Here is a 15,257-nt window from a genome sequence, read left to right as displayed (position 1 = left end):
TCCATCTGAACTTCCAAACCACCCTGATACTGAAATTTAGTGAAGGAAGAGGTTTAATATTATGAGATTAAGGATGACATTTAAGCACTATTTTTAAGTCTGCTATTCGGCACCTCAGTTCATTTGAGAAAACATGATGAAGGCTAAAATCTCTCTCATTTTCTGCTTCTACATATTAGAAATGGAACTATTAGTATGTAATTGTTTTTTTAAAAAAAAATCTAAACAACTAAAAAGGACGCAGTCTGCATTCTATAAGAGAAGCTGGAAAGCATAATTTCTTTCTTTCTCATTCTTTTCAACCAAACCTCTATACTTTATTTCACAGTAGGCATGGGTTATAATACTTTTAGGATTGATATAAATAGAGCTACATTCTCTGAAAACCTATGAGGTTTACATCTTCCTTTGGGCACAAAAGTAATTATTCCTGTTTAATATATCTACTCTGCTAGCTCCAATAAGGTTGAGAAAAAAATATTTATCAACATAATATTTCATTACTAATATGAAAATAATGGAGTTTGCAAAGCAAATAATCTGCCTGTGAAAAATTAGGAGTCTCATTTATACACCTACATTTTTCTGGCTCTTTCATAACACTATTAAAATGCCCTTGAACAACAAATGTGGTTAAGATTCACATTAGGAGAGCAGACATCAATAATAAACCATATATATAATTGGATTTTCACAGACTTCTAGCAGTGCATATAAAACTGCTTCAGGAAAACCTTGATAAGGGTCAGATGCTGGAGCATAGGATAAAAGTAGTACAAGCAGGCACAATTCATAACCTGATGTTTGTCTACTTATTTCTTTATTCCTTTTAGGAAAAGCTTAAGAGCCTTAAAGAGACAGAGCCTAGCTTTCATATTCAGGCTTTCTGTTAGATTCTGTTCTTCATTGACAGCGGAATTCTTAACAAATAGGAGAAACAGTTAAATGAAGGTTGCAAGTCTAGGTTACCAACAAAATTAATTGGCTACTCTAAAGTTTTCTTTGTTGGTACAATGGGGATAGTAATCCTTCCCAGGCAGAATTGTTTTGAGGAGGGAATGAGGTCATGTAGGCAACACTCCTAGCAGAGCAACTGGCACAAAGTAAGCAATGATGGATATTACTTTCCTACTCCTTATGTAGAAAATTTGACCCTGGAGTTGTGGAAATTATTCTGTTTCTGATTGTATACTGCTTATATTCAAACTAAATTATCTATCAAGGTAAGTTTCAAGAGAAAACAAGAAAAACAACAAACTAGAAATGGATGAGAAAATAGCACTTAATGAGTACCCACCAATTGGTAATAATTTCATTTGGTCCATTACATAAATTATCTCATTTATTCTTCCTGAGAAAGTAGTACTGTTCTCATTTTAAATACAGAAAACAAAAGCTAAAATAGGGTAAATAATCTAACCACAACTTAGAAGTTGAAAATAGCAGAACCAGGATTTAAACCTAGCTCCTCCAGATGCTGTATATGCAGCTCTAACACTGTTTCTATGAATAATATCAAAGTGCAAGTCACAAAAGTAATTTTGGTAAAAAAACTCCATAGAGAAATGGTTTCAAACAATTAATAACTGTTAACTTTCTATTAACTAATAACTATTCGTTTCAATCACATTATTTATAGAATGTTATTTGATTTAATTCATGTAAACACAGAAATTACTCATTATAAAACATACATATAGGTATATATGCAGTTAATACAGAGATATATAGAGATAGATAATATATGTAAAGTATCTATCTACCCATCTGTTTATCTAAAGAAAGTGCACATTTTACAAATTGAGTAATATGCACATAAATAAACTTCAGAAAATTCTCACTTAAAGCTTAATTAACATGCAAAAACACAGAAACAAGGCCTTTGGTCTATTCTTCCTTATTTTTCCAAAGAAGAGCAGAATTTTCCCCCATAGCAATAAGAATTCTCTAATAACTTCATTTTCCAGCAGGACGGGGCTGGAAGTTCCTTAATGAACATCACCTATGGTGCTAAATTGGCTGTTTTGTTTAAAATAACAACCAAGTTCTGAAATTAGCAGATCCCAAGATAACACATCACAGGATCTTCTTGTGGGTTTGTGTCAAAACCTGTTTATATCTCCTGTTCCTCGTGATCTTGAGAAAATAAAATGGCATCATATTCCCTGTTACAACTATTGAAGGTGATATGCTACCAATAATCCAGATTGATTCAGACTACAGGTCTGATGAATATCCTGTGATCGAGGGGTGTATACTGAGCATATAAAATTACAGAAATACCATGATGGTACCTTTTCTATTTGGTTTTGGCTATACATTCACATATACCTAGTCAATGAAGACATTATCATCTATCTATCTATCTACCTACCTACCTACCTACCTAGTTTGTCTTGATATATATGTAAAATTTGAGGCAAGTTTTAGTTTCTCTTCTTCATTAGTAAGTAGGCTTATACAGTTCAAAATATATACAGACTATTGTTCAACACTGTATTTAGATTTAATCTTTAATTTGAGATTTGGACTCAACTTTCTTACCAAATGAAGTACCTAGGTAGGTAGGTAGGTAAGTAGGTATGTATGTAAGTATGTATGTAGGTATGTAGGTATGTATGTATGTATGTATGTGCATATATATACACACACAGTCAGTGAATGATACATTTTTTAGTGTTCGATTCTTTTTGAAGCAGTCTGTACTTTTATAATCACACATCCTTATGTTCTAGTCAGAATCTAGCTCCTGTCAACTACCAGATTTGTTATGATTAGTATGACTTTCTATATTACCGTAAATATTTTTAATCAAGCACCTTCTCATTCTTGACCAATATGTTTTATACCCAATGTCACTTCAAGTTCAAGGGCAACACTGCTATATTTTTTCCTTAAATTATTTCATTAATTTATTAATTTATTCCACAAATATTTATTGAGCCCCTAACAGAGCAGGCTCTGTTGCAGAAGAGGGAGTACTGGCAATGAATAAAACAGACAAAAATCCCCACTTAAAAGGTGCTTACGTTCTATTTGAAAGAGGCAGGCAGACTAAAAACAAGCAAAGTATGTTACATGGTAATGAGTGCAATGGAGTGTAACAACACAGGACAGGGGAAAGGACACCTTATTTTATATAAAAGAATCAGAGAAAGTCTCCATAATAAGATGAAATTTGAGCAGAGACCTGAAGTAGAGAGTTGCAGGCAGATCAAATAGCAAGTATAAAGTCTCTGAGGCAGGAATGTGCCAATGGAGCTGGAATGAGAAAAAAAGCTGGCAAAGCAGCGAGAGATGAAGCCAGAGAGATACCCAGGAGCCAGCACACATAAGCTGCTTTATGCCACTAAAAGGACCTTGTCTTTTACTCCTCTAAGTGAGATGGAAAAGTATTCCTAAGCACAGTACTTCATTTGGGTAATAGTCTGTATATATTTTGAACTGTATAAGACTACTTACTAGTGAAGAGACTAAAACTTGCCTCAAATTTTACATATATATCAAGACAAATATGAATAGAAAATAGCAAAATAGCTAGTTTTTTCCTTCATACGTCCAAAATGTAAGATAATGCTCTTTGAGGTTCACATTTATATGCTCTCTGTCCTGTACTACTAATATTATAGGCACAATTTTGCCACTAACTTTTCCCAGTATATCTCTTTTTCTATTCTTGTCTAGGCTAAACATATTAAATTACAAACATTTTTTTGTAAAGTGAGTATTTTTAGGTATTTCAATAAAATTTGAGACAAGCATTCCAGCAGTTAGCACAGCCTTATTAGGAAAACAGTCTGCTGTCGTGTGGAGAGCCCGGAAATAAAAACTTCATTCTTTTTAGTCTCAACTTAGGTTTTTCCATTTATTAAACACTTAAAAAATAATTTTGGGTGGGTTTAGGTTTTTTAAAATCTGGAGATAGTTACTCAGAGTCAAGGAATTTAAAAATTAATTATTGAATACAGCTATTTTAGCCATAAATAAAGCCAGGACTATCCTTGTTTAATAACTTAAGGTGATCCTTAATTTCACATTTAACAGTTCGGAAATTGAATCTTGTCCAATATCCTCATCACTGAATCCCATCAAATTAGTTCAAAGTATTCAATATAACAGTATCTGGATCAAAAAAAAAAATTTAAGCCAGTAAATGTTCAAATATTTGATTTTTAAAAGTTCTCAGATTATTTGTGATTAACTTCACATTTATACTATCACTTAGAAAGGACTGAAACACATTTTTTTATTAAGAAACTACTTTTATAAAAGCTAAATTCTGATTCTAAAATAAGACAATATTGCTTATATTTCTGATTGATAATTTAATGGATTTTGTTGTTAAATTTAAGCTACATTAGAATTCCAAAGCTTTCCAATGTTAACAAAGTATTACTTTTTTTAAAACAGATGATAGAAAACATTATAAATTATATTTGCTACTCTAATACCTCTGTCACTATAGGAAGAAAATCTGAAACTGTAGCAAACTAGCAACACATTCTGCATATTTTACCAAAAGGTAAGTTTATTACCCTGACAGAACTAATTCCCTCCACGACTGTTTGAATCCAATAAATTAGAATAGTGCTTCCTAACAGTACACAACTCACAACATATGTGACTCATCATGCAAGTTCAACAACATCCAAACTGGTCTACATCTTTCAGTGGGACAAATTCTCTGATCGAAAGCTGAAAAACTGGCAATGTCAAATTGTGCAAAAATTTCTGGATGCTTATTCTCAATTTTAGTATATATCTCACTGTAGGTTAGAACAAAATAGTTCAAATTGGTCCTAGGGTCCAAGGACTGCAAATTATGTAGCATTGACATAGACTCCTGTTTTCTAACATTTTATCACAAAATATAATCAGAAATCCACTTTATATCATGACCTACCTAGTATAAATATGAACCAATAAGGCATAGATCTTCACATGCAATCCATTAAATATATATTCTGTTCCAGTCCAATTCATTTACAAAACAAAAAAGGGGGAACAGGAGATGCTATGCCTTACTCAAATTGAATGCATAGTGAGCCTCGGTTTGATAAACATTAATTTGACCCAAAAGCAGAGATCAAAAGGATCTGGAAGCCTAATAGGCCAAATAATAAACATGATGGCTAGCTAACAGTGGTCATACAATAAATGCTCACTAAACTGAAACAGCCCATTCATAAAATAATATTAAACTAGTTTTAACTTTTGAAAATGACTGCATTCAATAATATCCTCAAAGGCACAAAATAAATAGACTTAGAAACAATAATAGTTAACACAGAGTTCTGGCTAGGACATGTCTATAAAACTCAACCTCACCAAATTTGCTTTTGACAGAATTATAATCACTGAGAACAAAAGTGCTGAGCATACGCTACCATACGTATGGGTCCAACAACAATATTGTCTAGCAAGTACTTATAAACTGAACTAAATGACAGAGATTTTTCCCTATTTGATTAACTTGTGAAAATTTAGAGAAGCCAAACACTAATATCTAACTCTTAAGACAAATAATCTGAACTGTATTAGATTCTTTAGTGAGAGAAAAACACATCCTCTTATCTGATAGTTCCCTTACATCAGTGCTAAGCATCCCCTGAAATATCTCTAGAGAATGGGAAAAGGAGATTCCTATCATATTTCTCATTTGCATCAATGGTTATAACCCAAAGGCCCAATCAAACATGGCAATAAAATATAGTAATTACAGATCGGAGTTAGCAGCTGTGTTCGTGGGCCACACCCAAGGCTGTGGGTGAGCTGCATACCTCAATTAATGTTGGGACCATATTTGAGGAAATTAAACTTGCATTATAATTTTTGTTCCTGTTTTGACATGCACAACATCTAAGAATTTGGTTGATTTCACACATGGCCTTGTTTTCAGCTGTCACATAAAACTGCAATTTACCATCTCAGTGATCTCCTGTTTTCTAGGGAAACCTACCCCAAAGCAAACACTGGCATATGCTTATGCTTTGGTGTTCCTATGAAAACAAGATGTTGCATGACTCATTGCTCTTCTTGTTAAATTGTGTATCTTATGTGAGTTCTGAAGAAAAGGACTAGCAGTTAAATGTGCTAAAATATTGATGAGTATGACTGTAAGAAACTAGTTATTTAGAAGAAGCATTTGTAGAGATAGAGCAGCCCTATAAAAATAGTACTAGATAGAAGGTCAAGTTCAGATAATTACAGCTTCCACTTCAGAGTCACCAAAAATATTTGCTGCAACCTAGATATTTGCTGTAGTCTATGTTCAATAAAGTTGGATACTAAGAATACTAGGACAGTTTCTGAAACTTGACAAAATACTCAGTAAAGGCTTAAGAAATCAAAGAATCATACAGATCTTAACAGATCATCTAGACTAACTTTACATAATATCAACATCAAAATCATAATTTTTTTTCAGGTTTCCTGATAGATAAAGAATAATAACTTGTTCTATGTCAAACTATTGCAATTTCCTACTAGTCTAATCCTCATTCTATGATATAAATTTATTTTCTTTCATTTACAAAAGTAGTGAGCATGAATATCTACATATAGGCTCAAATATCATTGCTATAGCTGAAATGCTCTAGACAAAAAAAAAAAAAATCATCATTTAACTACTTGCAGAGGAAACCCAACACACGGTTTTATTAAAAACAATCATCGAGATCAATATTCATTTATATAACTTGTCATTAAATTTTTTTACTACCAAAAAAAGACTTAGTTCATTTTACAGAAAAATAAGAAGGGATTTACTTATGCTCTCATCTAGAATAAAAGTTAAGCAGTAGATCAAACCTGAAAGTCCCAATTTTTATTCCCAAACTAGGTTAGTATATGATGCTTGGTGGTTATACTTGAATATTTCAGGTTCTCATATATAAAATAAACAAAAGCACAGCTTCTCTAGTTGAAGTTCGAGTATGGGCAGATACTCACAATGCACTTCACTGGCCTCCTGGTACCACCACTACAAGACACTTCAGGATAGAGTTTAATATAGATGAATCCTCTTATTATATATATAGACAGGAAAACTGAAGTTCAGAAAGATTAGGATGACTATTTCACTGCCGTTTCTATTACACTTGAAATCTTAGCCTTTCTTTGCCTCATTTTTCTCATTTGAGAAATGGGTATAATAATTCCCATCATCTACCTCACCATTGCAAGGAGGGAGCATGACTTCAAGAAAATTAAAAGCATGAATTTTAATTGGAGCCAAGCAAGATTTATATCTCAATACTATTTTCACAACAGTTAGTCAAAATTAATTAAATTATCTGAATTAATTTTCTTGTATGTAAAAGAGATTACCACCTATTTCACCGGATATTCTGAAAATTAAATGATGTAATATATGTAAATTATCTAGCACTATACCTACAACTTGTAGTTAATAAATTAAACAGCCATGAATTTGTAAAGCACTTGCCTGTATTTATAAAATGAATCTACTTAACATTGTAATCATCATTGGGCATTATCATGGGCCAATTCATTATAAGCAGCCTATCTCACTACTCTGGTACTTCAGTAGTGGCAGAAGTTAAAGATTTAAATGGAAAATTTATATCCTAAAGATAAAGTTAAAAGCAGAAGGATTTGTCACCCTCATATTCAATTCTATTAGGACAGAATTCTATAAAATCCCCTAGGAGAAACAGTAATTGACAAATTTACACGCACTGGAAACTGAGTTTTTATACACATATTAGCACATTGCAGAGGCATTTTATAATATATTACAAGATTTTTTTTAATGACAAAACCTGCTCATGAATGTGATAATGCTATTTCCTTCCTTAAAATTGTTCTTATACTAAATGCATTTGTAAAAATTATAATTAAATAATTAAGTTATTATATGTTGACTGTATTCTTTATTAGCTAGTGTAGTCATTTCATGATGCCAGGTACCCTATCTATCTTGTTTACTTCTGTATTCTTAAAATATGTGTTGAAAGAATGTATAATCTGTGTATGTCTATATGTAGTCAGACCAGAAAAGCATATACCAAACTTTGTTTTCTCTAGATGATACACAAGTTTCTTATTTTCTGTGTCTTCAAATGTTCTTTAATATATATGTAATTATGTTACAAACAGAAAGTAGCCACTAAATATTTTCTTAAAGAGAAAAGGGCTTTAAATAAAAAATAGCAGAGAACAAGGAAAACAGCGGCATTAAGTTGAAAGCCACTTTAAACTTAAAGGATTTTGTAACCTCTCGATGGAACATCTTCCATCTAAAAATACATGATGGCATGTACTCAGGAAAAGGGACACAAAGAAAAGCAACTAACTACTTTAAAATAATACAACAATGAAAATTGTATAAAAACAACAGAAAGATGAGAAATTCAATAACAAAAGGGAAGATGAACGTCTCATTCTTCGCAGACTTCTATGACAAAGTGATTGCAAAGACATTATCTGCGGAGATAACATTGTGGAACAATATAAATAAATAAATGAAAAATGTGAAAGAAGAGTTTTTTTGTAAATGTATTTTTAGAAAATATTTTCACATTTCCCATAAGCTTACTCAGTCCATTCCTCCTCGAATGCCATGTCTCTGTATACTCTCTGAAATGCTGAATTTCTTTATGTATAAGCACTCAATTGGAAATATGCAGAAACTAAACAAACACATAAAGTGCTCTGTGATTTGGCGAAGAGAGATGGGTTCCAGGGTCACCAGAACGGCACACTAAGTGAATCCATGTAGAATGAGTGGGGCTGTGGCTCACAAACTCTCCTTTAGTGCCCACAGTACCTAGGAGTGCTCTTCATGGGACACTGTAGACTCTGTTACTGAATTCTGATAAACTGAAGTCTCCCAAATTTTAGTTCAGCAGTGAATATTTATTTTTCCATACGAAAAAAAAGATTGAATATGACTTTAAAAAGGCATTGTTAAATAATCTTCCCAAAAATGATGATATTGACAAGATGGCAAGACAAGTAGAGCTCTAAGTAAGGTAAAATTCTCACCCACCAAATAGGAAGTCAGTGAATAGTAACCTGATAATTCAAGAGTCAGCAGATGATTATTATTTAGAAGTATGAAGGTAAATACCAGGGGAAATAACTGGTTGCCTCTGATGAAAGAAACCAGGTAAGAGGAGGGACAAAAAATGAGATTGCTGTTTTTTGGATTTTGGGGGTTTTGGGGGGGGAGGGAGAGGGTTATGGATAATGCTTTTAATTAATTTCTTACACTATTCGTATAAAATATTTTGATAAAAATAAAAGTAACTTTTAAGAAGTACATTTGGTGATTCAAAATATGAAATAAACTAGTACCATTAGTGATATATAAAGAGAGACAATTTACAGCTAATACTTTCAAATATCACATAAGAAAATTAGATATACTAAAAAAACAAAGGAAACCCACAAAAATGTACACTTCTAGCAACATACACACCTTCACTACATTGCCAGCTACTCCCCTCCTGTTCCAGTTACACTAATCACAAACTAGACAAACTAAAGTCACCCAGGCTTGCCCTGCCCTTTCCAGGCTCCATGACCACATCATAGCTGTGCCAATGCTTTTTCCCGATGTGCCTTTTTCCTTACTTGCCACCATATGAAACTAGATCAATTTTTTTTTTAAGCCAATATCAAATACCACTATTTCATTAAACAAAATCTAAGGAAAAAAGATCTTTTCTTTCTCTATGATTCTATTCTTTATTATATTTTTCTTACGAAAATTTTTATATTCTGACAGATTTATATAATATTCATATATATAAAACAAGATTTTTTACCTAGAGTAAACTTCGCTATATTTAAGAGATTTTTATATCTATTTTCATTCAATCAGTTAAAACTCTACTGAGGTTATAGAATGCATTATCAGAAATTAATTCTAATACTGTATCTTTAAGGGACCCCTATTTAGACAATATTTATGGAATTAGAATTTAGTCTATTCTCATTTTTATTTTAAAAACAGACCCTAAATTTCAGCTATAATCCATTTCATAAGACAAGCTTTAAAAACATCGTTTAAACAATACTTCATTTTCTTCCTACTTTTTCCAACCACAAGAATGTTGCCCACATTTCTTTAAACAAATGTCTCAGCCACTCAACCCGACAACTTGTGGATATTTTAAAATTATACTAAAGAATATATCGTACTGTCAAGAAACAGTTGTGACTAAACAGAATATATAATTTATAGAAAAGATTAAGCTCTTCAGATTCTAAAAATAGTTAACTGCAATGATACATAAAAAATAATCATCGAAGTGTTTGTTTTCACCCACGGCATCTCGGCTAGAGAAGCATACTCTTTTTAGGCATTAGGTAGTTACTGAGAACAATGATTAAACAAGCTTTAAAATCACTGGCAGAGTTAAAAACGTCTTTAAGTAAGCAAACTTTACTATGCAATACCTTTGCCTACTTAGTGTGTAAGAAATTAGTTCATATACAGGGGGAGAAAAGTCAATGGTACTCTGCAGAAAATGAAAAACATATTTCTTAAAGCAAAAGGAAAGGATTCTTCTTCTACTCCTCCATTTCCTCTTAGAAAACAATTTATACTGAGCTGCACAGAAAAATTTCCCTTTCTGAGCTAACCTCAGTTGTTACCATTTTTTCTTTTATAGGTCATATACTGGACAAAGTAACTACTTAGGTAATCATTATGTTGCCTGGATTTAATCCCTCATGTTTATGCATATTTTTTCATCTCTTTTGTGTTAAAATTCTGTTATGAGTATTGTAGGAGATAACACATAGCTGAATAAGAAATTAATCTTTCCTTCAAGGGTGCTACATTTATTTGGGGAGATGAAGTGAACAAGCAGTAAGGGCCCATGGTAAAACATATGGGCTGTGGGGTAAGAAAGACTTGACTCATAGAATCAAAATCTCTGGGAATGGAATCCAGTAATTTGCTTCAAGCTTAAGTTCAAGAGAATTTCAGGGCCTTGATTTGGCAAATCTAAGGAATACCCTTTGACTTACTGCACACTCAAAAATTTATTAGAATCTTGCTTTAGCACAAGCAGTTTACGAAGCCCCTTGCAAACAGTAAACCTAGCAAGTCTTCATTCAGATTACTAATTTTTCTATCTTTAGCATTTGGCAGAATAGTTGGTATAAAATAGGTACACAATAAATTTACTAAATAAATTTTAATTAATAAATTAAATAGCTTCGCTGAAAACAAAACAAAACAAAACTGTGGCTCTAAGCTGGAGAAAGACTAGGTAGAAAACTCTGAGATGGGAACGATTTTTTCTAGCAGAAGCATTAAATAATTTTACATTTCCTAACACCAAGTCCACGTTGCCCTTAGCTTTACATGCCCTTAGTAATACATGGTAGGGTAATCCTCTCACCCTGTTCTTTGTGAGTCTGTTTTCAATTAGTTTGTTCTTTTTGTTCCTTGAGTTCAAGCTTTTACTCTTTTTTATTGTTTTTTGGGCATTTCTCATTCTCTTAGTTCTTCGTTTAATTTTATTCCAACAAGGACCTCAACTTCATACTTCAGGTAGAGTGTACTTTCAAGATAGGTTACACCCTATTTTCATGGATTACTTTCTAGTAATGCTTGTGCAAATAAGATGCCAAAATATTATGATTGGTAATTTTTAATAAGAAAAATAATAAACATATCATTAATTATAAATATCAGAACTATTCCCATTTTCCTTTTAAATGAGAGAGCTGTTGTCAGACACTGTAGAATTTCAAAATTAGAGTTTTAGAATTCCAGACTTTCAAAGTTCCCAAATTAGACATACATGGAACTGCAAGTTATCAAAGCTTAAGTCAATCTGTGGTGTCTCAGATGGATATTATGAAGTGGGCCAACTAAGCTAGCACACCACTAAAGATAATACACCAAAGTTATTCTGAGAAGTGATAAGCTCTAGCCAAAGTCACATTGTTTCTTTGTTATCTTTCAGTGTGTGACAACAGATAGAGCTTAAAATAATTTTACAAGGACAATAGCACATGTTAAAAACTTGCTAACAAGCCTTTTAGATTCCTCATCTTCTGTGATTCATTTAGTCTTTGCATATCAGAAAGTAATCAAAAAGTTTCTACTAAATGCATAAGTCTTTATGAAACGTCTTAACTTTGAATCCAAAAAGAGTAAAATGTTTTTTACGTAGAAAAATAATTCATACAATAATTGAATAGGATAAGAACAATATTTAAGACTACAGAGATTTCTTGATTAAACCTTATAAAATAAGCGAACTAAGAAAATGTATTCAGATAACAATTCTATTGAATCATATAATTACATAATATTACATTATAATTTCCATATAATTAATATGTGTGTATTTGTGTATATGCTAGATATTGTACCACTGACTTCAGCAAGGAAACACAAAAAGCTTTAAATATCTACAAATCATCATAAAAATATGAGATACTGGTATTATTATTTTACTGGAGCAATATGTTCCTGAAAATTTGCAGAATTTTAGAATCATGATATGTATAAGACCTCTTTAGACTCCAAGTCTTCCAATCATGGTACAATTTATCAATCTCAATTTTCTTAGCAGTTGTAAAGAACTTGGCCCAAGGAATGGTTAGTAAATATTTAAGAATGAATGAGTAAAGTAGCTGGCAAAAACTCCTTCAATAATAAAGAAGCCACCTCTGACAACCAGAGCAAACAAATATATCTAAGAAATGTGACTGCTCAATTCACTGTGCCAAGGTGGGGGCGGGGGGGAGGGGCGTGGAATGCACTAATAGGTTTACCGCCTATATACAATACTGATGAGTAACAGGTGACAAAGTTGAAAAAGATTTCAAAAAGAAAGAGAACAATACTGGACAGTAAGAAACTATACTGGCAGTGATAAAAGAGACAGAGCAGGGTGGCAGAAAAACAGGCACTGACTTCGGAGAAGAAAAAAGAACCAGAAAAAAATGTGAGTCAAAGTACAATCTAAATTTAGTACCACAATAGCACTTTGGCCATAGGGCTTTTATAGGGGGAGAGAGAGGGAGAGGGCAAGAGGGAGAGGGGAAAGGAGAAAGAGAGCGAGCATGTAGAGATAGGCCTTAAGAGGAAGCTAAGCTAACAGTCATTTAGATTTCAGTAGTCCTTAAGAGCACCAAAATACTACACTAAAAATACATCTGTTAAATAAAGGTATACTGTAGAGAGTATGGATTCTACAGCCAGGTTGCCTGGGTTTAAAGCAGGGTGCTGCCATTTACTAAAGGGACAACCTCAGTAAGTTAGCTTTCTGTGCTTTACTTTGCTCATATATAAAGTAGAGAAAAAGAATATCATCTATTTCACAGGAAAGATGCTGTATTATATATGAGTAACTGTATATAAATTAGTTAGAACAGTGATTTAGCTATAATTACGTGACAGATATTCTAATACATGGCTCTTGTTCTCATTTTCACCATCTTCCTTCATACCCAGTATCAAGGTATGCCTCAGACAATGAATGCTATTAGAAAAGTTCACTTAAGAACTGATATCATACAGATAAAATACAAAACTCTCAGACTAAAATGAAACATTAATGTGCCTAATACCAAGAATTCAGTTTAAACTAGAAAATTAAAAAAAAAAAAAAAACTCTCAAGCTTTTTGTGACATGGTCATATGTCAAAACCAGAAGATGTAGCCTCTGAAGCCTGAAGAAAATTTGCAAGCATTGGAATAAATATGGATGAGCTTAAATTTCTGTGCTCATCAAGAATGCTCTCTCTCACTCCAAGCAAACTCACATTGCACGTTAGTCAGAAGAGAAAGGTTACAAGAAAGTGCCTGCTTTCCACTCTGCTAGTGATTTTTTAAAAAATCAGAGATAGTGTTTTTAATCTTGGCATGGTATGATATGCCAAAGGACATACTGGAATTGTAACGAATTAGATATTTTGAAGGAGAAAGATATTTTGGAAATGTCTGCTTCTATCTTTGAAACACAAACTACTTCTGGAAAAGGGCAGCCACATAACAAAGTCCAAAAAGACTCATTCTCCGAGCAGATGTATATTAAAAGCAACATTCATGAAGTCTCAAAAAAGCTAGACACAAGCTGCATTGGCTGACCCATGCCCATAATATCCGTAGGTACTGTAGGATGGACAAAAGAGAAGCAATATTAACTGAGCATATACATTTTGTCCAGATAGCATTCTGTCTGCAGGGTCTACTCCCTTCTAAAGATGAAGAATGGATATACCCTCTGACCTACCTATTCCAGTTCTATATATTTATCCTATAGATGTGCTCACACATATTATGAAATGAAGCATGTTTAAAGTAAATGTTTAAAGCATTGTTAATAGCAAACTAAATGTCCATCAATAGGAAACCAGTTCACTATATTTTGGTACATCCATATAATGGAACATTATGTACCTATTTTTAAAATGATCAAGTTTTTATTATTGATATAGAAAGATCCCCAAGATAAGCTGACGTTTAAAAAGTTAAGTTAAAAAAGCAAGATAGAAGACAGTATGAACAGCATCTGCCATTTGTAGGAAAAGAAAGAAATGTGCGTATGTATTGCTCTTACATACATAAAATATCTGTAAAGATATAGCTGCATAGCGTTTTGATACATGGATATAGCAAAATATATTTAACTTTCTCCTATTGGTTGCTCTAAAGAGGAGAAATGAGTAACTGAAGGAAAGGAACAGAAAGAATTTTCATGGCAAAAGCTTGGATTTTGAACAATATGAATTTTGGATTTTGAACAACATGAATATATTGCTCATTCAAAAAGTAAACCAACAAAATTTTGTCTTTCTAAAAAAAGAAAATAAAAAATTTCCTACGGTCTCCATGGCTAGTAAATGGCAGAGCAGAGACCTAAATCTTGGACTAACACCCAATGCAAAAATGTTTTCATTATACCACGCTACCATCTACAACGGCATCTTTAGCATCTTTTAATAAATGTTATTTATAAGAAAAGATTCTGAACTCTCTGTCAGAAATGTTCAATCATGCACATTCTAATACAGAAAGCAAGTAAATGTTACCAGGATATAACTTCAGCTCTGTCTGACACTGAAGCCCATGTTCTTTCCATTCTATCATATTAGCCAAAAAGAATAATTTATCCAGGAGCAATAATTTGCTATAGCCAAGAAATTTTCTCAGGCTTTAACTGAATTTTCTCAGCTTCGAATTATCAAACATATTTTTTTTTCAAAGCAGTTTTGCTAGTGGCAGTAGTTACTTTTAAGGATAATGACTTGAATATTTT

At 32.5% G+C, this 15,257-nt stretch overlaps 1 protein-coding gene across 6 annotated transcripts in view; it reads right to left on the bottom strand.

The window, feature by feature from the left end:
• The window catches only part of PDLIM5 (PDZ and LIM domain 5), a 181,920-nt gene that overhangs the window by 85,646 nt on the left and 81,017 nt on the right, over window positions 1-15,257 (bottom strand). The window lies entirely within an intron of this gene.

The sequence above is a fragment of the Pteropus alecto genome, unplaced genomic scaffold (genome assembly GCF_000325575.1).
Source record: "Pteropus alecto unplaced genomic scaffold, ASM32557v1 scaffold63, whole genome shotgun sequence".
Lineage (NCBI taxonomy): Eukaryota > Metazoa > Chordata > Mammalia > Chiroptera > Pteropodidae > Pteropus > Pteropus alecto.
The sequence above is the reverse complement of the archived record's forward strand: the minus strand, read 5'-3'. Positions and strand labels throughout refer to the sequence as shown.